Source organism: Ahaetulla prasina, chromosome 6 (genome assembly GCF_028640845.1).
Source record: "Ahaetulla prasina isolate Xishuangbanna chromosome 6, ASM2864084v1, whole genome shotgun sequence".
Lineage (NCBI taxonomy): Eukaryota > Metazoa > Chordata > Lepidosauria > Squamata > Colubridae > Ahaetulla > Ahaetulla prasina.
In genome coordinates this window covers 49,577,591-49,604,461 of record NC_080544.1, presented here as the reverse complement: position 1 = coordinate 49,604,461, position 26,871 = coordinate 49,577,591, and positions in this window count along the sequence as shown.

The following is a 26,871-nucleotide window of genomic DNA, read 5'->3' as shown; positions in this document are numbered from 1 at the left end:
GTTATGAAGCTAAACATGCACTTCAGCACCTTAAAAACTGGATCTATTTTCTTTACTTTGGGCTGAGGGCCAAAATCAGGCAACCAGCAATGTGTGAAGAATTCATCAAGCTATAGCCTGTTCCAATTATATCTCTCCTTGAATAATTGGAAAATGAGGTTTTTATTAAGTGTTGCCTGGCACCATGGGATGTGTGAGAAAGACGGTGAGAGATTGGGGAATAATGCTTGGCTTTTCTATAATAACAGGCAGGGGGAGATATGACAGAAGGCTACAACTTGGCCATTGCAGGGAAAGGAAGGTGGTGGGTGTCTTGATTTTCTTTTAGAAGTTGTATAATCAAGAAAATCTAGGTGACAATGAAGGTGAGCCCTACAGCCTAAAGATCCCGTGTTTTTTTTTAAATGCCAAGTCACTTTCTAGGATTTGCTAAGGCTGAATATAGCAAGATGGAAGTAATGAACTGGCAGAGAGTTCTATTAGCCACAATATTCTGTGATGTGGCATGTTAGGGATAGAGGGTACGAAGGTGACGTAGCGGTAATCTGTAAGGGATTCTCCCTGACCAGAAGCTCCATTAGACCAGGGGTCTCCAACCTTGGCAACTCTGGGAGTTGAAGTCCACAAGTCTTAAAGTTGCCAAGATTGGAGACCCTGCATTAGACCATTTGAGTGTTTGCAAATTTAATTTCGGTAAGTGGGACAAAATCTTTGGCTGACATATCTGGATTACATTAGATTTCTTGTCTTGCAGGATTCCACCATCTGTGATGTGATTGCCCAGTCAGAAAAAGCTCAGAATCCGAAGTCTACCATGACCATCATAAACTGGCCAACATGAATCTAGAGCTGTTATTTGGCAAAAGAAAGCCTATTCTTTTGTTGTGAATGTAGTGAAAAGGAATCACTTCTGTGCCTTGATTGCATTCCCACCCACCTGGCTGGTGACCCTTCTCGTTGCTGCACAACACCCCCTCCATTGAAAGTCTGAGCTTGGTTTTTTTGCTTGGAGATGTTTCATTACCCAACTAGATAACATCATCATTGCTATTCAGTGTGGGGTTTACTCACTGTTTTTATACAATCAGATGTGAGGGTGATCTGTCTTTGATTGCTTATATACAGTAGCTTGGCCTACCAGGATTGGTGGCAGTGTGGTTTTCTGCTTGGTACTTCCTTGATTAGGGTATTGTTTTCTATTTAGTGTTAATCCCTGCTTATCTGGGCGTAGAAAGGTTTACGATACATGCTCTTTAAAGATATATGCTTGGCTCCTGTTCTCCCAGTATTTAATTGTTAAGTATTTAAATAAAAGTAATTTTGGTTTGCTTTTAATTGCATTAATTTTATTACATTTTATACTCTGCATTTTTCTTGCTGCGTGTTCCTTGAGAATTGGAAGAAACCCTGATAAGTATAAAAAAAGTGATCTTGTGAAACTCGAATTTGTTTGCTTACTTAGCATTTCCTTCATATGTTGAACATCCTCTAAGAAGTTCCTTCCTCACATTTAAAAGTATGTAATCAGAAAAGAGTTTCCTCTATTGCAAGGAAGAGAGGTTTTTATGAAAGGTTAGTCAGAAAGGTAAAGCATGTGTTTGCCATCTTTCCTCCAGATATGAGAACCAGATGCTTAAATTCACCAGACACCATGCTTAATACAACAGTCTTTTATTATTATTATTAAACCCAATTTTATAAAAGCTCACTACCACTGTTAGTGGCTTCCAAAGAGGTCACCTAGTCCTTGTTGCAACTGTCATTATATATTTTAAGTAAATTAGACTGCCACATAGACTGGTTCTGATTATTGCTGCAAAAGAGCAAAGGGGTACCTTAAGTCTTCTCCCCTGCCTTTGATAAATTAAACGAGCTATAAATGGTGATTCCTGCAACCTGCAAAAGGGCAAGTCCATCTGTGATTCATTTTGCATTGCTTTAAAGAAGATTTATTTGATTAAATTGGGCAGAATCTAGACAGAATATAGATCCTCCCCTTTCTTTTTTAGTTCTGTTGCTCAGGAGTGGGAGAAGAAGAAGAAAACCCAGCCTAGCACAGACATTTCAAGAATGAAAAATTGTCAGCATGTTATTATTATATGAGCAAAGTTTGCTGCCTTCATGGTGAGATAGAAGATTGTTGCCTAGCCAATTGGAATAATGTTACTCGAGAATGGATTTAATATTCAATAGGCCATATGCCACTACCAAGCCTTTCATGGGAAAAAATGGCCCAAACATATAGGTTAGGTTACTAATTAATCAACCTAAATTGATAGAGGATCAAAAAGCACATTTGCAAAATCCTACCATTTTACTTTAGATAAAAATCTTTAGAGAAGATCTCATGTCTGAAAAAAATTATGATAGGTTCACTGAAAACAAGAATTCAATTGCTTCCTCCCCACAGTTTATTTTGTAATAATATTTTTTAAAAAATATGTGTATATGTAGTAAGCACCTATAGGATTTTTACAGTGAGATGTTTAGCAAATAATATCAACAACTCCAAGGTAATATATACTACAGATTAATTAACCATTTATAATTCCATACATTTTTTCCCTAGAAGCTCAGAACATGGAAAAGTAGGGTGGCTCAGGCTGTAAGACATCCTGTTATTAAACACAGCTGCTTGCAATTACTGCAGGCTCAAGTCCCACCAGGCCCAAGGCTGACTCAGCCTTCCATCCTTTATAAGGTAGGTAAAATGAGGACCCAGATTGTTGGGGGGGCAATAAGTTGACTTTGTATATAAATATACAAATAGGATGAGACTATTGCCTTACACAATGTAAGCCGCCCTGAGTCTTCGGAGAAGGGCGGGATATAAATGTAAATGTTTTCAATGCAGCTTGATGGAAACACTCTCAGAATGTCTGTGTTTATGTTACAAATAGGTGAGAGAAGCTGACTGTATATGTGGTTAGATTATAACTGAACAGCTGGTACAGAGGAGAGGTAAAAGAAGAGATTGAGGTAAGTGGTGGTTGGGTAGAATGTATGTAACTGGAGGAAGAGGCTAGATCCATGCATGGTATATGAATAAAGAGACAGACATCCATGCATGGTACATGCGTGAGAAAGAACAAGTATGTAATAAATGAAGCAGTGGTTGGGAGAGAATTGATAATAAACCAATAAGTTGATCCAGTATTTGCTCTGGCTAGGTAACAGAGGTGAAGAGAGAATACATGCATAATAGCTGGATGGGTAAAAAGACCAAAGGTAGAATTATGGATTGGTTGAAAACGGTACCTGTTTCATTTATATCACTCACAAATAAAGTTATATCCATGTACAGGTACAATATACATTTTCAACCAAAGGAGGAATGAATGATAGAAGATTCCATTCAATGCTATATTCCATGCTATGGACAAGGTCTTTAAAAAAAAAAAAAGCTTGAAAATCCACTTCCATAAAAATCAGTGCCAGATTCCTTTCATATCCCAAATTTCCCTATGGATCATCCTGTGCTGCTAATAACCAAGAAATTCTATTCATAGAAGTTAAAAGTAAGCAGAATAGGAATGCATTCCTAATAGGAACTAAAAACGGCTATGATTTTCTAAATATTTAAAAGGATTCCAATATTTTTGCTTTTATGTGTGTGAAAAATATCGAAAATTACTGCTTTCAGTGGTAACAGTGTCAATCAGCTAATTAGAATACAGGTTTTCCTGGCAGTGTTATAGTTCCTTCCATTAGCTATTAGCTTGTGGATGTGCACAGTTTGATTCTCTGCTTGGCAGCCTTCAGGCACAAGATCCATCCATTGCAATCTGAAGAAATGGTGTGAGGGAAATGAAGCCTTTATCCTCTCTCTCCCTCTCTCTCTCTGCCACTGCTTATGAAGAGTTGTCTATGTAGTGATACGTGGAGTTAGGTTGAAATTCCCCTATCTTCATCTTTCCTGACAAGCAGGAAGAATGAGGGAGATCAAAAGCGAATGAAAATCAATAGGATTAAGGCATTGAAATTCTTCTATTTTGCCACAGGCTGTCACTATAACTCCACACACTTTATAGCTGGATATTTTCTTTTTAGAAGGGAACATATTAAATTAAAGGAAATAGCTAGAGTAGACAAGGTTTACCTTTGATTTTGGGAGTTGGTTTTTTTTTTTTACAAGTTTCTAAAATATAATCTCCTTGAAGATTTGTCTAGGGGTCTAAAGCCTATACACATATCTTTCTGAAGGGAACGAAGCATTGGTCTTCATAACATGCAAGCTGAGTTTATGGAGATTTACGATAGAATGGGATGATCAGAAAGAGAGAGAATGAGAGCCAAAGAATTTAATAACAATTTTAATGTTGCAGGGTTTTGCATATGCAGGCCGTTTGGGTTCCCTGTAAAACTTTTGTTTAAAAGTATACAAGTGAGAAATCTATGATCTCATTGACTATTGTTTGGCCTAATTGATTCTTTGCCAAGCTCTTCTGATGACAACCAATTAGTATACCTCAACAACGAAATGTTTCTCTTACTATAGGATCATGAGTCGGGGCAATGGTCCTACAACTCATACATGAATGTTGGATTCAGGATTTGAAATGATAAAGTGGATTGATATTTTTTATTCAATGAAATAAAAACAGTTAAAATACTATCCCAAGAGATGTTTCAGTACTTTGGTTTTCCATTTTTATTTTCCTATTAATTGAGCTATTGGACAAAATTGGATAAAATTACACTGACCTTCTGACTCAGAATTTTCAAAATGTCATGAATTTTGGGCATGTACCTCATGGCACATAATTACACAGATTCAAGAATCAACAAGTACTACAAGAGGGTCTGTTCTTCTCCCCCATAGTTCATGCACATCATAGGCGCACATGATGAACTTCAGACAGAACAAGTATGAAAAAGCTTGTCATTCAGGGAGATGTGTAGCCAATATTTTGTGCTGATAAAAAACTATGACATGTGTGGGATGATTAGAGGATACCTTTCAAAAAGCAAATTCTGTAGCTATTTGTAAAACAAGTATTTAAGTCAAAACCAGGGAAAGGCCCTAGGAGAAAGGACACCTTGCCAGGAAAATGAAGAGAATAAAGTGTCCAGTTCATTCAGTGAGATGGGAAAAGTCAGCACCCTTGAAACTGAAATAACAAATGTTAAGAAACATCAATCAAATACCCTGATCTTATCCTTCAGTTTTTGGGATCACCCAATGAACATTTGGTTTATGTGATACTAAATGCCCAAAGGATTGCCACTGCCATCCAATATTTTTTCAGCATAGAGAGGCTTAAAAGAAACTTGAGGCAATTAAGATTTTCTCAGCCAGATCTTGTGTGTTGGGTTCCCATAACAAAGTTGCCCTTTTAGAATTAGGTCAGTTTTACAATCTTTCTTCCAGGTTTCCTGATTCGTCTTAAATGCAGGTTTTCCACATTGCAAGGTGATTGAATTCGTACTGAGTCCAGGCAAGAAAGATTAATCTTTGGCTAAAGTTAAATTTCTATCTTCAGAGTTTAGCACCCCCAATTTGGAATGTAAATGTTCATAATCTCAAAGGTTTGCTAGTGTGGGAGAAGAAATTGTTCCAGTATGACTTCTCTTTAGGGCCTGTAAGCACAATGATTTATGATCATACTAAACTGGAGCTTAGTCAAAGGATCCTAGATACAGTTCATCAAAATGATCAGAGCAGAATAACAAGCTCAATCTGTTTAGGTGCCCAGATTTACAGCAAAAGCTAACTAGCTCCATAAATCAATGTATTATGCCAAATATTGCAGAATGATTTTTATTAGCACATATGCTTTTTCTGGACAATCTCCTTTCAATCTCCTTACCATATTCATATAAGCTGCTCAGAGTGGCTGTGAAACAGCAGCCTATATTGTATATAGAAAGTGCTATGTGAAGATTGGTTTAGAGTATTATCTCCTTCTCCCACAAACTATCAAGGCCAATCTGACATATTTTTTGACTTTTTCTGATTAACCTGAATCATTCTGAAAGTCACCAAGTTTGTCTGAGGGCATATGATGTTCAATTGGGATCTTCCAAAACAAGGCCTACTAATAGAATGTTAACGTTTGCACTTATATTGTTATTGATGTTGTCTTGCTTTGGTTTTTATATTGGTGACCAAACAAAAATGTAATATTAGGATTGACTTTAAATCATGAATGTCTTTATGTCTAGTCAGCAAAATTGATTCCAATAAGGCCTATTATGTGGCTCATGTATAACTTCACATAGGTTTCCCCTTACATAGCTATAATATAAATAAATAAGTATATTTATTAGATTGGAATTGTACCCATCACTTATCATGAACAGGACAGTATACTGATCCAAAGCTGAGATCTGTTAAGTCCGAAAGCAAATCAAGTTTGGGGATGAGAATGTAGCTTACTGTAAAATGATATCTTCTCAGTTCAGTTATAAGTTTCATAAAAAGCCCAGCTGGGGGAAAAAAACCCATTAGAAATCCTGGGGAATCCATGCCGGTTCAGTCTAGAGATGAAGCAATAATTTATTCTATAGCAATGCTAAAAATTGTAACTGGAACTGTCTGCTACAAGGTATTCTGTTTTATTCAAAGGCTATTACGGAAGTAGAAATTCCTAATCTTCGCATTTTTCTAGCTTGGCTTTTCCTTGAATTGTTTTGAGTTCATCCTCTCTCCCCTTGATAATACTTTCAATGTTGGTAACTTTTTTAAAAAGATGGGGTTTTGGTTCTGAAAAAAGAAAAGCTACCAGCAGTAATCACCCTATAAAAACCTTCCTCAGCTGCTACCTATGTCATTATTATTAATATTGGCTTCAAAGTCAGCCAATTATTTAGTCTGGATTTGATATTATTATCCACCCATTGACTCCTTTACAAGGATCTATGATAGACAGATGTTGTCTGATGTTATTGTCACAGGATGTAAGTTGTAAGGGGTATCTTGTGACAGGTACCTTTCTAAAGAGCCATTTAGCTTCATCGTTTTCTACTATTTTTCAAGTTCTTGATTGAGGCAAGTGGTATTTCCTGGAGATATTACAGTGCACCATTGTTGCTACTATGTCATGCCATTGTTTGTAGTCAGTCTGTGTGATATTCTTGCAGCAACTGACTAGGTAGTTCACTGTTTCTTCAGCTTCTTTGTAGAGACAGTATTTGCTATCAGTTCCCATCTTCTTAATTCTGCATTGTATGCATTTGTTCTTAAGGGTTCGTCTTGTGCAGCCAGAATTAGCTTCTCTGTCTCTTTCTTCAACTTTCCTGCTCTTAGACATTGACAGGTCCTGCTGCCATCTGCTTTACCTACTTATAGATCAACAGATGATGCTGTTAATATGGCTCTGCACTACATCCTACAACATCTTGAATCTCCAAAGACCTACACAAGAGTCCTCTTTGTTGACTTTAGCATTCAATACCATCATTCCAGACACTCTTCTAACTAAACTAAACCAGCTACAGGTACCTGAACGCACTTGTAAGTGGATCATAAGCTTCCTAACAAACAGGAAGCCGCAGGTAAGCAGAATCACATCAGATACCTGTACAATTAGCACAGGCTGTGTGCCCTGCCCACTTCTCTCTTATACCTATGACTGAATCTCTAAAGATCCATCTGTTAAACTACTGAAGTTTGCAGATTACACAACAGTGATAGATCTCATTCGAGACAATGATGAATCCGCATACAGATGGGAGGTTGAACAACTAGCCTCATGGTGTGACTGGAGCAATCTGGAACCGAACACACTCAAAACCATAGAAATGGTGGTAGACTTTAGGAGAAACCCTTCTGTACTTCCACCTCTTACAATACTAAACAATACAGTATCAACAGTAGAGACTTTCAAATTTCTAGGTTCTACAATATTGCAAGATCTAAAATGGAACGGTAACATCAAAAACGTCATCAAAAAAGCACAACAAAGAATGTTCTTTCTGCACCAACTCAGAAAGCTCAAACTGCCCAAGGAGCTGCTGATACAGTTCTACAGAGGAATTATTGAGTCTGTCATCTGCACCTCTATAACTGTCTGGTTTGGTTCTGCAACCCAACAAGACAGACACAGACTTCAGAGGATAATTAGAACTGCAGAAAAAACAATTGCTACCAACCTGCCTTCCACTGAGGACCTGTATACTGCATGAATCAAAAAGAGGGCTGTGAAAATATTTACAGACCCCTCACATCCTGGACATAAACTGTTTCAACTCCTACCCTCAAAATGATGCTACAGAGCACTGCACACCAGAACAACTAGACACAAGAACAGTTTCTTCCCGAACGCCATCACTCTGCTAAACAAATAATTGTCTCAACACTGTCAAACTGTTACTAAATCTGCACTACTATTAATCTTCTCATCGTTCCCATCACCCATCACCCATCTCCTTCCACTTATGACTCTATGACTGTAATTTTGTTGCTTGTATCCTTATGATTTATATTGATATTGATTGTTGCTTGATTGCTTATTTGTACCCTGTGACTATCTTCAAGTGTTGTACCTTAAAATTCTTGATGAAGGTATCTTTTCTCTTATGTGCACTGAGAGCATATGCACCAAGACAAATTCCTTGTGTGTCCAATCACACTTGCCAATAAAAAAAATCAGTCAATCTATCTATCTATCTATCTATCTATCTATCTATCTATCTATCTATCTATCTATCTATCTATCTATCATCTATCTATCTATCTGCTATATTTTATGTACTGGCATGTCATAGTTTGCCTTGCTACATCTGTTTTGTATTCTTTATTTGGTCTTTCTTGTAAGCCAATTTGGTCTCCAATACTCAGGAAGCCTTTGTGGTTTGCTAGATTCAGTGCATCTTCAATTTCTAATCCTATATTAGGCTGTTCTATTATAATGCTAACTTCCACTGACTATGTATATCAGTTAACCTGAATGGACTCCATCAGATCTATTTTAGCATTGAGAGTGAAACCTGATTTAAAAATAATTTTTGGAATTTAAAAGTTCGTTCAGGATGAGAGGGAAGGAAAGCGTCCTTATTTATTTGTTCCCATTCCTGCAATACTTGTGCAGATTCTCATTTCACCAAGATCCAGAAAGTTTTTTGTCAAACTCTCCTGAACTCCAGTGATTTCTCAAAAAAAAATAAAATTGAAATGCATTTTGTTCTATAAGGTTGTTCCAAAGAGAATGTGCATAACCGAATCCTTCTAAAGTATTATTGGATGTACTTTCAATTTGTAAAAAGTGAAGACCAGGACTGATTTTTCCAGTTGGCAAAGTAATAACTTACACAGGTGAGAAACTCTTTTTGTGGCCAGGAGCTATGATTCAAAAAAGAGAGAAAATAATTTGCAATATCTTTTGATCACCAAAGAATTCACTCAATGAAATCCTTAGATAGCTAGAGGCAGAATTATTGGCCTATTTATTATATTCTGGATTTTGCTGTTTTTTATATTACCCTTTTCGCTAAAAAAATATGGCAGAAAATCATGCAATTTTGACCATTCATCACTGAATTTTTACAGCAGGTTCTCGGATAGCAGAACAAAACAATAGAAGAAGTATCAGTTTGGTCCAAATGCAGCATTCAAGTTGTCCTTTTCCAGCCTAGGAAGAACAAACAAGAATTCTGCATAATGTCTGGCTATTATAGTTCATAGTAACAAGTAAACCAAAATTGGAGAGTTTTGGAATATTTGCAACTGTTTTGTTATGATTTATTCCTCCACAATTCACTTGGTGTAATCATTTCCCCCATCCTTTCTTTAAGATGGTAAATCATGCACTTCCCATTAGAAAAGATCTCAGGTAGCCAGAAGAACTCTGCTTTACAATTGGAAAAATGATATTGACTGAAATAAAAAAGGTCAGCCTTCCTCGGTTTAGAATTAGAGTCTGAATTCTAAGCCACTTCTGGATGCCCTTCAGATAAACTCAACTGCAAAACGCAGTTTTTTTAAAAAAAATTAAAAATTCTACCTTATTATTGTTATAAATAACTGAAGGCAGTGAACATCTATAATATTCCTTCCACAACTTGTTTTCTCCAAGAATCCTATGAGATGAGTTGGCCTGAAGGAGAGTGACTGTCCCAGAGTCACCTAGAGGGATTTCATGCCTAAGGCGGGATTAGAACTCAGAATCTTTAAAAAGCACCTTTGGAACAGCCATGACCTGGATGACTAAGAATCTCCATAGATATTCAGTCTCCTGGTTTCTAGCTTTGTGCCTTAACTGGTTCTCCTAAGGACAATGGAAATCTCTAAGTTCTTCTATTCCAACACATCTGGAAGGACCAGACTGAACAAGACTTGGATAAGACCCTTTCATATATGCTTATGGGAATCATGTTTAATTCATTTGGAATGCTTATCAAACAAGAAGCCATCTGCCCAGCTTATATATTTCCATTTGGTGTAATCCATTTCTTAATTAGCACTTCATAAAGGGCAGAAAAACTTGATGGTGCTGTAACTAAAGGCATTATAGGGATGTGTAACAATCACATAAACACATAGGTTTGGGGCAGAGGTGGTATTCAGCAGGTTCTGACCAGTTCTGGAGAACTGGTAGCGGAAATTTTGAGTAGTTCGGAGAACCGGTAAATACCACCTCCGACTGAACCTGCTCCCATCTATTCTCTGCCTCCCAAGTCCCAGTTGATCGGGAGGAAATGGGGATTTTGCAGTAACCTTCCCCTGGAGTGGGGTGGGAATGGAGATTTTACAGTATCCTTCCCCTACCACACCCACCAAGCCACGCCCACCAAGCCACGCCCACAGAACCGTTAGTAAAAACTTTGAATCCCACCACTGGTTTGGGAATCCAAACATTGAAAGGAATTGCTCAAAAAGATCTACTTCAACCTGCTATTAGTGGTATTGATGGACCCAAGCAATGGGTATTGTAATGAAAGTAGTTCATCCACTGTGACTTTCATTAATCCATGTGCTTGCTCAACCTCAGTTCCTATTGGTCAAAGACAGTTTTGAATCTTGCCTGTGTTTGAGCAAAAGCTTAAATTTTCTTCCAATCTGATTTAATGTAAAGAGTGGATCATAAAACAGATCATTTGCTTTGCCAAATATTTTCCCCTCACACTTACTGTAAAAGAGGTGGGGATAGGAATCCACATAGGCCGACACACCAAAGAGCGAGAATCTTCTCTGCTCTTTGACCTGTAAAAAGTGCATTTGGTAATTTGGGGGCTCTCACTTCCTCCCTCCCTTTCCAACATGCACATAAATATGGAAATCATAGAAAATATATGAATAATGAAATCGTAAATCAAAAGACTGTCATTACAACATGGTTAAAGTAGGAATGTATGTGTTTCCCAAATATTTTTTTAATGATGGTAAAAGCTGAATGGTTCATACTTCCTTACATTTCAAAAAAGTATTCTATTTAGCTGGGGTTCCTGCCAGTCTCATCTGAATCACTACTTTTCAGACAAAGCAAAGCAAAACAGCCTTGCAAACTGGTTCTAGATTGATTCTAGTTACACATCCAGGTTCTTCTATTTAAGCTGCATGGGCTACAAGGAAGTTGTCGATGAGAAGCTGCTGTTAATCCCCTCCACCTATTGAATGAAATTCTGATGTTGGATCAAAGAGCATGACCTGAAGAACAATGTTTGAAGTGTTCACCTAAACCTGTTCCCAGACAGTTTTAATAAATCCACTGTGCATGAATCAGAAACAGCCTTGCCTCGAGTTCCCTTCAGTATAAGGGAGACAGTTTTTAAAATTATGAGAGTGGATAAGGATAAATCTAACCTCTTAAGAAATTTTGTGTACTGAAGCTGACGTAGACTCCAGTGCCTCTGCCAACAGAACTCTAAATGCAGATATTGGTATCTATTTCCCACTCAATTCTATAACATTCATTGTTAGCCAAAGGCTCCAAAATGTAAACGTTAGAGACTAAGTGTTTAATTTGGATTTGAAGCAATGCATGCATTTCCAAACGCTGTCAAACGATCTAGTGGAATTTTGGTTAAAAAGCCATAGAAGCCACTATTGGCCACATTCCCCATAGGGATGCCTTCCAGATGTGTGAACCTCAACACCCATTCTGGCAGGCAAAGTTCATAATCTTAAACACATCAGAAGTTGGAGAAAGCTGTAGTGGATACAGGAGAGAATTAAGGAAAGAAGACTAATGTTTCAACCCTGGAAGTACAAATAATTGAAATTGTACAAAACATGGCATAGCTACAATGGAAAACAGAGTAACAAATTTTGTTCTATTATTTCATAATATCTTTTCAACGAAAATCAAGTTGAAATATTTTATTTTACAGATTTTCTGCTTAAAGCCAAATCTCGCATTTTGAACAATCCATTCATAAACATCTGTATGGCAAGGAGCCAGCAACGTTCTTCATCTGTCCATATTCATAGAAATATCCATCTTGGAAAGGTTTTCCCCTCCCACTGGTGTACTGTGAGCCAGAACAAATGCGATCATCTTTTAAACTATCCTTTCATGTGGTATTTTGGCATATTGGTTCCTGAAGTGTCCTTAATTGTTATTGTAATAATAACACAGGAGTATTTTGGCTTGAATCAACATTCTCAAGCTTACATGCCTGTGAGTCCCATTACTAACAGGATAACTGAAATTCCTCAGCAATCTCATATTTGCAACAATTTATTCTAAATCATATTACTCCAGGGAGAATTGTGCACAAGAGTTTAGAATAATTATTATCTTGCTGGAAATGTGCAAAGGATGTCATTCCAAAATGGTTATTAGAATGAAATTCTTAAGGAAATATATAACAGTGACATTTTGGGCTACTAGATACTATATTGTAAAACTCTTTAAGAGTTTTTAATTTTGAAAGAATTATTGGCCGCAACAATAGCTTGATGCTATGCTGCAGTGACCAAGAACATTTTTTTTTTAGTGTTTAATATGTAATGGATCCTTAAATGGCTCCTTGGATACTTTTTTCGTATTTCAAGAGACATTGGAAATCAACATAAAAGAGATTTCCACAAATTCCTACCTTTCAAAGGGAATTAGAAAACGAACAGGTGCTCATAAGGAAATGATGTGAGCAATGCACTTGACTTCAATCATTATGTCATATTCATCTAGGGACTTTTAGAACAGAGTATGGGATTTTCTTTTATCACAGTGGCTTAGGAAATTCTTCCATGCAGTTTGAAAATAATATGTAAAAGGCACCCCATAATGCAGTGTCAATGTTTGATGAACCAATTACATCTAATTCAAGCTAATTAATATGTATCACAATTTCTTCTTAGTCTTTTTAAGAGAGATTTTATATCCTTCCCATTAAATCAGTCCACTCTGATCCATTAATGTGTTCTGCATGTATCTGCTCCCAAATTCGTATCCTCTGTTTTCTAGCAAGATCCCACGCTCTCAAGAGTGCGCGGGATGGTCCAGGGTTAACTAAACAGGCAGCTGTTCGCTATTTATTTTTATCCTCTTTGTTAGATGGATAGCCATGTTCTCCATATATTACAGACAGTCCATCCTCTGCAGTTAATCAACCAGAGCTCTTCAGAATGGCCGTTCATTCATCCTGACGACTCATTGCTGTGGGCTTTCATCAGACATATGTGATCCTTGTAATGAGATACTATTCTGGATAGTAATCTTAACTTGTTGTTTCTAAGCTTCACTTTCGTGTTTTCAATTTTATGCCATACAACATTTGTATGGCATTTCATGGCAAGTTTGCCTAGCTCAGAAAGCCACTAATCTAGTTCAGTTATAAAATTCTGCAGATCTCTATGTAAAACAATAACTGCAGGAAGCAATGTGTTTTGCTTCTCTGCCAGCTTTTCATATGAGTTAAACTATATCACATTTAGAGAAGACTCACAGTAATAATTAGATTTCTTGTCTTTTTATTTATATTTTCAATTATGCAACATGTGCTTATTTTAGTAAACCTGCATATCTTCTCCTTCTGGTGCTAATGTAAAGGAGTTAACAATTCAAATTCATATTTCAGTCAGTCAATTAATGTCATGAATAACAAGTTGCACTGACACTATTTCAAGTAAATCTGGATCCAGCACTAGGAGGAGCTGCAAAACTTCCCAATTTTTTAAAAGACCCAGTCAAGGTTAGATTGGCAGCTCTTTGTAGAGTCACCAACTGAAACCCATTATCACATTTCATAATCACTTATTGTTTTGCATAGCATGGATTCATGCACATGCACATAAAAATATATATAAAACACATACGAATACACAGAAGACTGAATTTCCTTCAGAAGATGGATGCCCAGCTGTAACTGGTTTGGATCAGTGATGGCCAAATGTTAGCCCAGACTCTTCAAACTTGGCAGCTTTAAGCTATGCTGGCTGGAGAATTCTGGGAATTGAAGTCCACAAGTCTTAAAGCTGCCATGTTTGGGGACCACTGCCCTATTGACTAGATATGGTTTCTACTCTCATTTTTTCTCATGCTTTCTCTGTATTTTACAACAGACTGGATGTGCAAGGCATTATTTCTCACATGGCAGACATCTCTCGCAGCAGGAAATAAGATGGTTATCCCAAAATCTCAGCGTGGTAGAGGCATCCTGAGCCAAGACCTAATATATACAGTCCTTGCTCATTTTATCTTAATGAAAACTATAGCTATCTCAAACACACATTGGCTGCTTTGAAATCCAAGCTTCAAGGACTTCTAATATTTCAAATACAAGGTTAACATTAAGACTCCACAAACCTTCTGCCCAAAGTTAAAATCTGGGTCTTGGAATCACTCAGAAACTTCCATTTTCCCACTTGATGAAGGTACATTTCAGCCATTCTCTTCACTGGCATTGTACCAAATTGGCTCTTCCTGATTTCTTTCTCACACAGTTCCCCCTAGTTTCCACACACTCAATGTAAAAAAGATTTTGAGACTCTAGAAAGAGTGCAGAGAAGAGCAACAAAAAATGATTCAGGGACTGGAGGCTAAAACATATAAAGAAAGGGTTGCTGGAATTCGGTATGTCTAATTTAATGAGAAGAAGGACTAGGGGAGACATGATATTCTATCCTACCCTACCCTACCCTACCCTACCCTACCCTACCCTACCCTACCCTACCCTACCCTATCCTATCCTATCCTATCCTATCCTATCCTATCCTATCCTATCCTATCCTATCCTATTCCTACTAGGCAATGCCAATTCCATTTCCAAAACAGCTTTCCCCCCCTCTGCTTTCAGTTTCCTTTTGGTGACTCAAGGTGTAGAAGCTATTTAAAATGAAAGAAGGGTTGGTACTGATGTTCAATACTTAAATTTCTATCAGATGCTGCCAGGGGTGGGTTCTAATTTTTTTTACTACCGGTTCTATGGGCGTGGCTTATTTTGTGGCATGGCTTGATGGTCATGTGATAGCGGGTGTGGCTTGATGGTCATGTGACTGGGTAGGCATGGCCAACTCAATGTCTCTCATGTCAAGGGGTACCTCGCCTGGCCCCTCCCCTCCCAGCCATTCCTTGTCACACACAGCCTCAATGTATCTATAGTTCTGCAAAAATGTTGTTCACCTTTTTTCAACTTTATTATCTACATACTATAGATCAGGGGTCTCCAAACTTGGCCACTTTAAGACTTATGGACTTCAACTCCCAGAATTCCTCAGCCAGCTTTGCTGTCTTAAAGTGGCCAAGGGTAGAGACCTCTGCTATAGATGCCCTTTCATGGATCACTGAAAGGAGGAAATGGCTCACATGCTTTGCCCAAGAGTGTGATAGGCAACAGTCTTTTAAGGGGCTGCTAGAAAGAAGAGGGGAGGGAAGTATTTTCCAAAGCACCAGAAGGCAAAACAAGAAGCAATGGATGGAAACTCAACAAAGAGAGAAGCAACCTAAAACTAAGGACAAACTTCCTGACAGTGTGAACCTATATAGATTTCAGTCATAATTTCACATATAAAATAGCCATTCATGTAATACAATCTGCATATTGTTCAAAACAATCATTAGTATGTTTGACAGCAAGCGTAAAATCCCCATTCCCTCCTCATTCCAGGGGAAGGTTACTTCAAAATCCCCATTTCCTCCCCACCTCACTAATCTGTTCTGGGAAGGAATCAAACTCCCCCCTCTTCATTTCCCAAATAAAATATCCCAGATAATTAAGGAATAATCAAGCTGCTAGCAAGGAACCTGCCTGGAATTCCACATTCCAGCTGCATAAAGGAAACTTTGTAAGCAGAAAACAGCTACCGGTGCTTACAGATAATATAAAGTGGAAGCCGGAAGTTCGGCTCCATTTACAAGCAGGCAGAAAACTCATTCAAGACAGGATACTTCACAATGGAAATTGTCCAAACCTTTTTAGAAACACAAAGCCCATGTTGCACAAACCCCAAAACTTCAAAAACATTGAATCATATAAGAATTCCTCCTCTTATCCAATATGTTGTTCAGCTGACCCAGTAAGGAGCTTCTAGCCACTCTGTCAATTTAAAACAACAGTGTTTCCCCCCCCGCCCTTTCTTCTTTGCCAAGCGATCTCCTGGCTGAGAAGCGAGCCGATCAGTTGGGAGGCTTCTTGGCTTCTCAATTTAAAGGGATAGTGTCTTGTTTTTCTCTCTCTCTTCTTCAACAAGTGAGTCTTGATTTTTTCCTTCTAGCCAATCAGCTGGGAGTCGGGAGGCAGCAATAGATTGGGGGTGGGGCCAGGCAGAATTTTTACTACCAGTTTTCCGAACTACTCAGAATATTTACTACCGGTTCTTGCGAACTCGGGAGAACCCGTAGCAACCCACTACTGGATGCTGCACAAGTGGGCACTATTCCTTTTAGAATCCCAACAGAGCAGGCTTACGAGAGTTCCAATGCTTTCAAGAATTTCACACCCACAAAGAGCATCTTGTGAGTTATGATGCTTACATTTCATTTCAAATAGCATGTGAAATTTCAATACATTTTTGAATCAGTTGGTATGTAGAGCAACGTATCATCCCCATAATGTCTGATGGTCATTTATACAGTTTCTGGATTGCAAGAGTACAGATCAATGCTCCCTGTTTGTTCCCATAAGTCACAGTGACCCTGAAACTGTGTGTGTGTGTGTGTGTGTGTGTGTGTGTGTGTGTGTTTATGTATGTGGAGAGAGTAGAATAGAAGTACATCTGAGCATATACAGAGGATGAATTAAACAGAAAAAATATGGAAGCCTTTCCCCTCTTTTTTTCTATTTTTGGGCTACATTTTATGTAAACCATATAATATTGATCAGAACACTTATGAGATTTACCTAAAATTGGTCAAAAATTGTCTTTCAATTTTTTAATTGAATGGATATACTCTTTTTCAAACAATGAAGTCTAATTTCTAGATGAAGTCTTGAATAAAGCATACATGGTTAACCTGGGCACTTTTAAAAATGACTAACATTAATAATGATGATTATTTTGAAAGGTATGCCTTCTTTAATACCTATCACTTAATTGTTTAGCTTATTTCTAAATTATAGATAACAACATATTATATCTATTTGCCCGCCATATGTGTCTTTGTTTTATTGATAATAGGATTTATAGTAACAGTCAATTATGAAATGCAGTTGCATTGTAAAAATATTATCAGGATCTAAATGTATTGTAAATATTCAATAGAATGTACTAGAGAGAGCTAAAATGAACAAGTCATTATCCAGTTTATATAGTAAACCTGAGATAAATGATCATATCCATATGGTATACAAAAAAATGCAGAATATAAAACAAATTATGATGGTCTATTATGAAGAAATGAGGGTGGATTTGGACAAAAGGAATTTGAGATCAAATTCATCCTGACCATGTAATTTGGAAGAAGTGACTATGGCTTGAATACTTGTATATTTTTCAAAATGGAATACTATCTTTCTGAATGTCTTCAGAAGAAAATGAGTAAACAACTGCAAAAATCTTTGGTCATTAAAAAGAAATGCCAAGATTGTGTCTACTATTCTATAATGGGTGGGGAATGTTATGACTGATTTATCATTAGCTCCATGTGTTACCAATCTTTCTTTCTTTTCAGTGTGGTAATTCTATAGTTGAAATTAGACATAGTCATTTGGCCGTTGAACAATAAAGAAACAGCAAAATCACTAAGAAAACAGCACTGTGTCACCCAGTGACATAATAACAAGACAGCACAGTAATACAAAATTCAGTGGTTTTTTCCAAGTCAGTAACCTATGGTTTTGTTTTTTAATACTGTAATTTTTTTATGCATTTTATGCAGGAATTCAGGTTTTCTGCTGAGTGGATACAAATAGGATGCTTATTTGTACACTCTCTCCCCATTTACACAATACATTTATTTATCATAACTTTCCCACAAACTAAACGGGTAGGAACAGTGGTTTTTTTCATTAGACTTGAACAATTTTGCTCTTATTTTTGATGTTACTGGCAACAATTTTTAGATGCTAGTTGGTGAGGTAATTGATGTCAAAGCTGTCCCTAGTTTCTGTCGTGAGAAATACCTTCCCTTCCCTTCCCTTTCTTCCTTCCTTCCTTCCTTCCTTCCTCCCTCCCTCCCTCCCTCCCTCTCTCCCTCTGTCTTTTGCTCATACATTCTTCCCTTTTCAGAACAGAGAAACAATGTTATTTGTTTTCTCCCTTACCAAATGATACAGGCACTTTTTCTTTTTAACATTTAGCAATACTTGGGTGTCAAATGTGCCTGTATTTCTCACAAAATATCCCAAGAAAGAAAGAGGAACAAGTATGGACTAGCCTATGTTGCTTTTTAAAAAAAATTGTGGATAATGGGGGATTGGCTTATACATAGTGATAAATATTAATAATATTTACGATTCTAGCATTTTTAACCTTACATTCCCTTAATTTTTATGTACAGGTAGTCCTTGTTTAATGAGCAGAATTAAGACTGGCAACTTGGTCATTAGGCAAAATGGCAGCTAAATGAAGCCATGATTCTACTTATACTCCTACTTCAGTTTTCCTTTGCTTTATGAACTTGCAAAGGTTGTACATGGGAGGAAAGTCACAAAGTTACTTTTTCATCGCAATTTCTTAACTGCAAACGGTTGCTAAACACATAGTGAAAGTCCACAATGCAACAAATGAATAGTGACAATAATGCAGAGGTGAAATCCAGCAGGTTCTGATAAGTTCTGATGGATTCTGGAGAACCAGTAGCAAAATTTTAAGTAGTTTGGAGAACCAGCAAATACCACCTGTGTGTTGTGTCTTGTCCGCTCTCTGCTTATCTGCTCCCGAACACGGAGGAATGTATACCTCCCGGCCCCAGTTCTGGCTCCATGCCCAGACAAGCTGCAGAGGAGGGGGCACCTCCCGGTCCCAGCCCTGGCTCCATGCCCAAGCAGGCTGCAGAGGAGGGAGCATCCCCCGGCCCCAGCCCTGGCTCCATGCCCAGGCAAACAGAGCAGCTAGACCCCTCCCCCTCCTCCACAGCATGTGAGCCTGAGGAAAGTTTACTTCCAACAACAGCTGATTGGAGTGACCCTCGCATCAGAAGATTGGATAGGCGAGGCAACAGAAGGAAGGGAGGGGCAGGCCTTAATGAGTGCTGAGTCATGGAGCCACACCCCATGGCCTATATAAAGGATCTGCTTTCTGGCAGTCTCTGAGTCAGGCAAAGTCGAACTTATCTTGCTGAAGTCACTTACTGGTCTCCTGCCTGCTCTGAGGACTTTGCTAGGACTTTGGGCAGAGCTGCAGAGGCAAGCCTGATTCGGATTTCCCTGACCCGGCCGCCAGCGGAGGAGTGGGACACGACACTGTGGCTGGCCCCAGAGTGGGGTGGAAATGGACATTTTGCAATATCCTTCCCCCAGGAGTGGGGCGAGAATGGAGATTTGCAGTATCCCTTCCCCGCTACACCCACCAAGCCACGCCCATCAAGCCATGCTCAGAACCAGTAGTAAAAATAATTGGATTTTACCACTGCAATAATGTCAATATCATAAGAGACACAATACCTTTGGAAATGCCTTAATACAGAATATTTTACTATACTTATATAGTATTGATATTTTTTTAAAAAAAAATCCAAAGTACTGGAAAGAAATACATAGCACTGTTCAGTCACCATGGGGATGCTGCAACAATCCTAAGTGTGAAAAATAGTCATGTCACTTTTTTCAATGCCATTGCAAGTTTGAACAATCACTAAATGAATGGTTGTAAGTCAAGGACTACCTGCATGTTGTCTTTATAAGATATATTTAGCAATAGCAATAGCATTTAGACTTATATACACCACTTCACAGTGATTTACAGCCCTCTCCAAGCAATTTACAGAGTCAACATATTGCCCCCAACAATCTGAGTCCTCATTTTACCAACTTCAGAAGGATGTAAGGCTGACTCAACCTTGAACCGGACAGAATCAAACTGCTGGCAGTTGGCAGAGTTAGCCTGCAACACTGCATCCTAACCATGGCTCTTTAGGGAATTTAGATTAGTTTAGAAAATTTTAGAACACTCATGGCTATTATAATGATTTTATGTTTTATCCCAGTGTCTGTTTTCTAATAAGAAATGGATAGAAGGGAGACGACTTCCGGTATCCAGCGGCAACGGACGTCTGGAAGGCTTCTCCTGCCTCCAGCGCCCGAATCCGGCCGCCGCCGAGGCCCCCAGGGCCAGGTGTTCGAAAGGACACCTGCCGCACGGACGGCTCGCCAGGGGTCTCCCAGCCGACATACAGGACTGTGGGGACCGATGCTGGCGCGTCCTAGGCTCGGCGGGGTTGGAGGCCACAGGCGCGGCCATTATTTTGGTCGCCTGGGCGCTGTGCCCGTGACACCGGGCATTGGATTTATAACTGCAGCAGCCTGGTGGTGAACAGGGAACGGAGAAGAATTGAGGAGGAGAAGGAAGGAATATCGGTGGCGTGAGTGGACTGCTCCGGAGTGCGGGGGTTTTCTCCCCTGCGGTTGGAAGGAGCACGAGTTATTCTGGAGAGGAGAACTTAAAATAAGAAGATTACGGTTTTGTGGAGCTCTGGAGAAGAGGTGATGGAGAAATTTAGGAGGGAAGGTTTGAGGCCCCCTCCTTCTGGGGAACAGTGGTGGCGTCCAGCTTCCGCCTTCACTATGAGAATTTTGATGACATCACTTCCCTTCGGCTTCCTGGTTGACTAACTGTACTCTGGACTCGTTGCTCCTGTGAGTGCCCCCTGGTGGATCCGGAGGAAATTACAAGGATACTGTGCTTGCCTGAGGATTTTGATTCTTTTTTTTTTCAAATGGCAAAGGTCAGAGACCAACTGCTGGAGAGATGGAGAATTCTGGAAAAGTTATCCAACATGGACAAGAAACTGGATGATTTGCAAAGAGGCCAACCGGAAATAAGAGCAGAAATTGTGACTATCCAAAAGGATTTAAAGGATACTCAACAAGTCTCAGCAGAAAACAAGCAGAAAGTGGAAGGTCTGGAGGGAGAGATGCGGGCAGTGCAGAAAAGAGAGGAGACGACAGGCAATGCTGTGCTTGGACTACAGATGGATAAAATGTCTTATTTCCTTAGGTTTCAAAATTTGGAAGAAGTGGACCAAGAAGACTTGAGAGATGTTGTGACTAAATTGTTGGGAGAATTTCTTGGGAGAGGTGTTGATTTCATGAATTGGGATGTGGATCGAGTTTATAGAGTTAATTGCAATATGCACGCACGCATGCAGTTCCCAGAGAGGTTCATGTCAAATTTGTGAGAAGAGGCGAGATGAAATTCTTAGAAAACATAGGAGTGGGGCACTGATTTACAGGGGCAGGGAGATAGCCATTCTGAGGCAGATTCCCAGACAGGTACGTGAAAAAGAAAGAAATATTATTTTTGTCAAGCAAATTGTACCAGAAGGAGTGGGCTTCAGATGGCTGATGCCAGAGGATTGATGATTTTCCGGGAGGGCATTACGAAAAAATCAGTACAATTGCGGAGGCTACGGCCTATGTGGAGGAACACAAAGCCTTCCTGGAATCAGATGACCCAGGAATTGAAGAAGGGAGGTTATAGATCATGGGGCTGAGCGGCTGCCGCTGTTGCGCCCTGGAGTTGGGTCAGGCTGAACCCAGAGTTCTGAGATCCAAAACTAGGAAGTGATAAAGATATTTGGGATTGTGTTGGTTTTCCTTATTCTCTTTTGTACGATATTCTGTTTATTCTTGACTCTTCTTTATTACGTATTTAAAATTTGCAAACTTTGCTACTTCGTGTCACCTGCTTGCCTTATGGCTGTTGTATGTGTTAAAAAATTTGAGTAAAATTCTTATTTTAGATAAGAAAAATGAAAATTTACCATACCTGATATGTATTTGTATAAACCTTTTTTGACTAATAAAAACTTTTTGAACAGAAAGAAATGGATAGAAGGAGGTTGAGTTTAATGTCATCAAGATGGATGTAGTGATGTTCTAGTAGTTGAGTCTTGTCTCTTCATAAAGGACACTGCTTCTGCTAAAGGAGGTCTGTGACTTGGAAGTCCTCTTAGACTCCCAACTATTACTTTATGAGCAGATGGAGGTCAGGGTTAGGATCCAACATCAGTTAGTGCATTGATTGTGGTCCTCTGTTCAGCAGGAGGAACTTGTAATAGAGATTCATGCCCTGACCAGTACTTGATTAGAGTATTTCAATGCATCATATTTGGATTGATGTTGAAGATCATCCGGAAGCTCCAGCTAGTCCAGAATATGGTGCCAAGGCATTGCTAAGAGTTTTGCACTGGCTTCCTAGCTTCTAGGTGAAAGGCAAAGTGCTGGTTATTGCCATTAAAGTTCTATATCAGGGGTGTCAAACTGGCGGCCTGTGGCCTGGATATGTTACATGCAGGCCACACCCACCCCAGCTCCATGAATGGGAAAAAGTTGCAAAATGTCACATGATGGCAACATGACATTGTGAGTTTGACACCTGCATTCTATATGGCTTGGCACTCAAGTATTTTGCAGAACCACTTTCTCCAAACAAAATGCATCTACTCAACCAAAGTATCTAAGGAAAATATGCTGGTGACTTCCCAAGCTTACAGGTGTTGCTTGGCAGCTATGACAATTGCCTCTCTTTAGAAAGTCGGCTGGTCCCTACATTACTACTGCATTTTCCCCAAAATAAGACCGGGTCTTATATTATTTTTTTTCTCCAAAAGATGCATTAAGGTTTATTTTCTGGTTAGGTATTATTTTGGGGGAAATACAGTACTAAACGCCTCCATCTGCTCACAAACTTAACTGGGGCTTATTTTGGGGGTAGGCTTTATATTAGGAGCATCCTGAAAAAAATCATGCTAGGGCTTATTTTCCGGTTGGGTCTTATTTTCGGGAAAACAGGGTAGCATTCCAGAAATGATTAAAAGAAAAGAAATATTATTTTTGTCAAGCAAATTGTACCAGAAGGAGTGGGCTTCAGATGGCTGATGCCAGAGGATTGATGATTTTCCGGGAGGGCATTACGAAAAAATCAGTACAATTGCGGAGGCTACGGCCTATGTGGAGGAACACAAAGCCTTCCTGGAATCAGATGACCCAGGAATTGAAGAAGGGAGGTTATAGATCATGGGGCTGAGCGGCTGCCGCTGTTGCGGCCCTGGAGTTGGGTCAGGCTGAACCCAGAGTTCTGAGATCCAAAACTAGGAAGTGATAAAGATATTTGGGATTGTGTTGGTTTTCCTTATTCTCTTTTGTACGATATTCTGTTTATTCTTGACTCTTCTTTATTACGTATTTAAAATTTGCAAACTTTGCTACTTCGTGTCACCTGCTTGCCTTATGGCTGTTGTATGTGTTAAAAAATTTGAGTAAAATTCTTATTTTAGATAAGAAAAATGAAAATTTACCATACCTGATATGTATTTGTATAAACCTTTTTTGACTAATAAAAACTTTTTGAACAGAAAGAAATGGATAGAAGGAGGTTGAGTTTAATGTCATCAAGATGGATGTAGTGATGTTCTAGTAGTTGAGTCTTGTCTCTTCATAAAGGACACTGCTTCTGCTAAAGGAGGTCTGTGACTTGGAAGTCCTCTTAGACTCCCAACTATTACTTTATGAGCAGATGGAGGTCAGGGTTAGGATCCAACATCAGTTAGTGCATTGATTGTGGTCCTCTGTTCAGCAGGAGGAACTTGTAATAGAGATTCATGCCCTGACCAGTACTTGATTAGAGTATTTCAATACATCATATTTGGATTGACATTGAAGATCATCCGGAAGCTCCAGCTAGTCCAGAATATGGTGCCAAGGCATTGCTAAGAGTTTTGCACTGGCTTCCTAGCTTCTAGGTGAAAGGCAAAGTGCTGGTTATTGCCATTAAAGTTCTATATCAGGGGTGTCAAACTGGCGGCCTGTGGCCTGGATATGTTACACGCAGGCCACACCCACCCCAGCTCCATGAATGGGAAAAAGTTGCAAAATGTCACATGATGGCAACATGACATTGTGAGTTTGACACCTGCATTCTATATGGCTTGGCACTCAAGTATTTTGCAGAACCACTTTCTCCAAACAAAATGCATCTACTCAACCAAAGTATCTAAGGAAAATATGCTGGTGACTTCCCAAGCTTACAGGTGTTGCTTGGCAGCTATGACAATTGCCTCTCTTTAGAAAGTCGGCTGGTCCCTACATTACTACTGCATTTTCCCCAAAATAAGACCCGGTCTTATATTATTTTTTCTCTCCAAAAGATGCATTAAGGTTTATTTTCTGGTTAGGTCTTATTTTGGGGGAAATACAGTACTAAACGCCTCCATCTGCTCACAAACTTAACTGGGGCTTATTTTGGGGGTAGGCTTTATATTAGGAGCATCCTGAAAAAAATCATGCTAGGGCTTATTTTCCGGTTGGGTCTTATTTTCGGGAAAACAGGGTAGCATTCCAGAAATGATTAAAAACCAATTTTTTAAGGACTTTTGGAGAATGATGAGATGCCTATGACCAATTGATGCTATTTATAATGGTTTATAGGGTTTGTTTACAGTGAATGCTTTAATTAGAATTGATTGTTTGGGCTCTTAATTACTGTAAACCACTGAGAGTCCATTGATTGCAGTGACAAATAGGTGAATTAATACAGAACTCAATACAGGACTACTGTCCTGTCTCTTTGAAACCTATGGAACTATTCATGCTTCTAGAAATTAAAGAATTAGGAACTGGGGAATTAGTAGACGTTTCCCCCCACCCAGATCTATAATAAATTTCAGATATTCAGATAGCTAAAACATTTTTGGAGACAATATATGTTTATAGTTGTGTTCTGCAAGAACACAATTCAACCAATTGGATTCGTTTTCTATCAAATTAGTTTGCCAAGAAAAAGAAAGCACAATTCTTAGAATGATCTTAAAACCACTTCTACACATACAGATAATTATTTGGGCTAAGAATAACAAGGAAAATAATGATGGTCTGTAGATGGAATTTAACTTCAACCTCAATTTAATGAAGTACCCAGCCAGATGGTCATTAGGTGACTTTTGGCAAATTACACTTTATCAGTCTCAAGATTGGTTTACACATGAAATAGCAACTGCACAGTAAAACCATCAGAAGCGTATCTGGGGGAAAAAGGAGGAACAGTAACTTTTGATATCTTCAATGCATATTTCTTTCTTTCCTCTCTATTGTTTTTCTCAATCCATTTAATGGATTTCTTGGGAGATATTTTTTTCTTTTTAAATTCAGAGTATCAAATGAGATGTAAAAAGAGAGAGAAAATAGACTTTCTCTGTATACATTGCTGGTTGTGTATTTTTATTCTGTGAAAGACACACAGCTTGTTTTGAAAAGCAGGTTGGCTCGATACTGTAAAAATAAATTAAAGCTCAATTCTCAGGTACACATTGTTACTTGTATGTAGCACATATGTTACCAAGTTTCAGAACTGACAGAAGACTTCAAAACAAGAAAAGGAATTTGAAACTGACTTAAAATTCCTCTGAACTTCATTTTAGCTCATAAAATAAATGTCCAATTGTGAGATGCATCCATCTTTCTGTTTTCCCCTTAACATTTCCAGAAATAGGAGAAGGGGCACATAGAAGGGCTACTCTTTAGACTCTAAGAATCTTCCCCAAATTTATATTGAGCCTTGATGGTGCAGTGGTTAGAATGGAGTAATGCAGGCAAACTCTCTCCATAGTCCGATCCTGATGGACTTAAGGTTGACATCCTTCTATCCTTCCAAGGTCAGTAAAATGAGGACCCAGGTTGTTGGGGGCAATATGCTGACATTGTAAACTACCCAGAGAGGGCAGTAAAGCATTATAAGATGGTATATAAGTCTAGGTGCTATTCAGTGGTGGGTTTCAAAAAATTTTATGACTGGTTCTGTGGGTGTGGCTTGGTGAGTGTGGCATGGCTTGGTGGGCGTGGCAGGGGAAGGCTACTGTAAAATCTCCATTCCCTCCCCAATCCAGGGGAAGGTTACTGCAAAATCCCATTTCCTCCCGATCAGCTGAAACTTGGGAGGCAGAGAATAGATGGGGGCAGGGCCAGTCAGAATTTTTACTATCAGTTCTCCAAACTATTCAAAATTTCTGCTCCCAGTTCTCCAGAACTGGTCAGAACCTGCTGAAACCCACCTCTGGTGCTATTGCTATACTACTAAAACTCTCCTGTCTGTTTATCTGTGAACATCAATTGAGTGAAACAATTCATTATAGAGCAACAATTTTTGAATCAGCCTCAAATGGGCTAACTTAAAGGATGCATTCAATATTTGGAAACTATTACTTTTGTGAGTTTAAAAATTCAGCAAAATTTGGCTGCTTCACCATTGCCACAGTTAACTTGGTCACATGAACACTCTTTCCAATGCTTCCTGCCAGTTTTCCACAAGGAAAATCTATGCAGAACCCGTAAGTAAGTCAAGAATTCTTGACCCACTTCTAATGCCCATTATGCATGGGCTCATTCTGTTCTCTG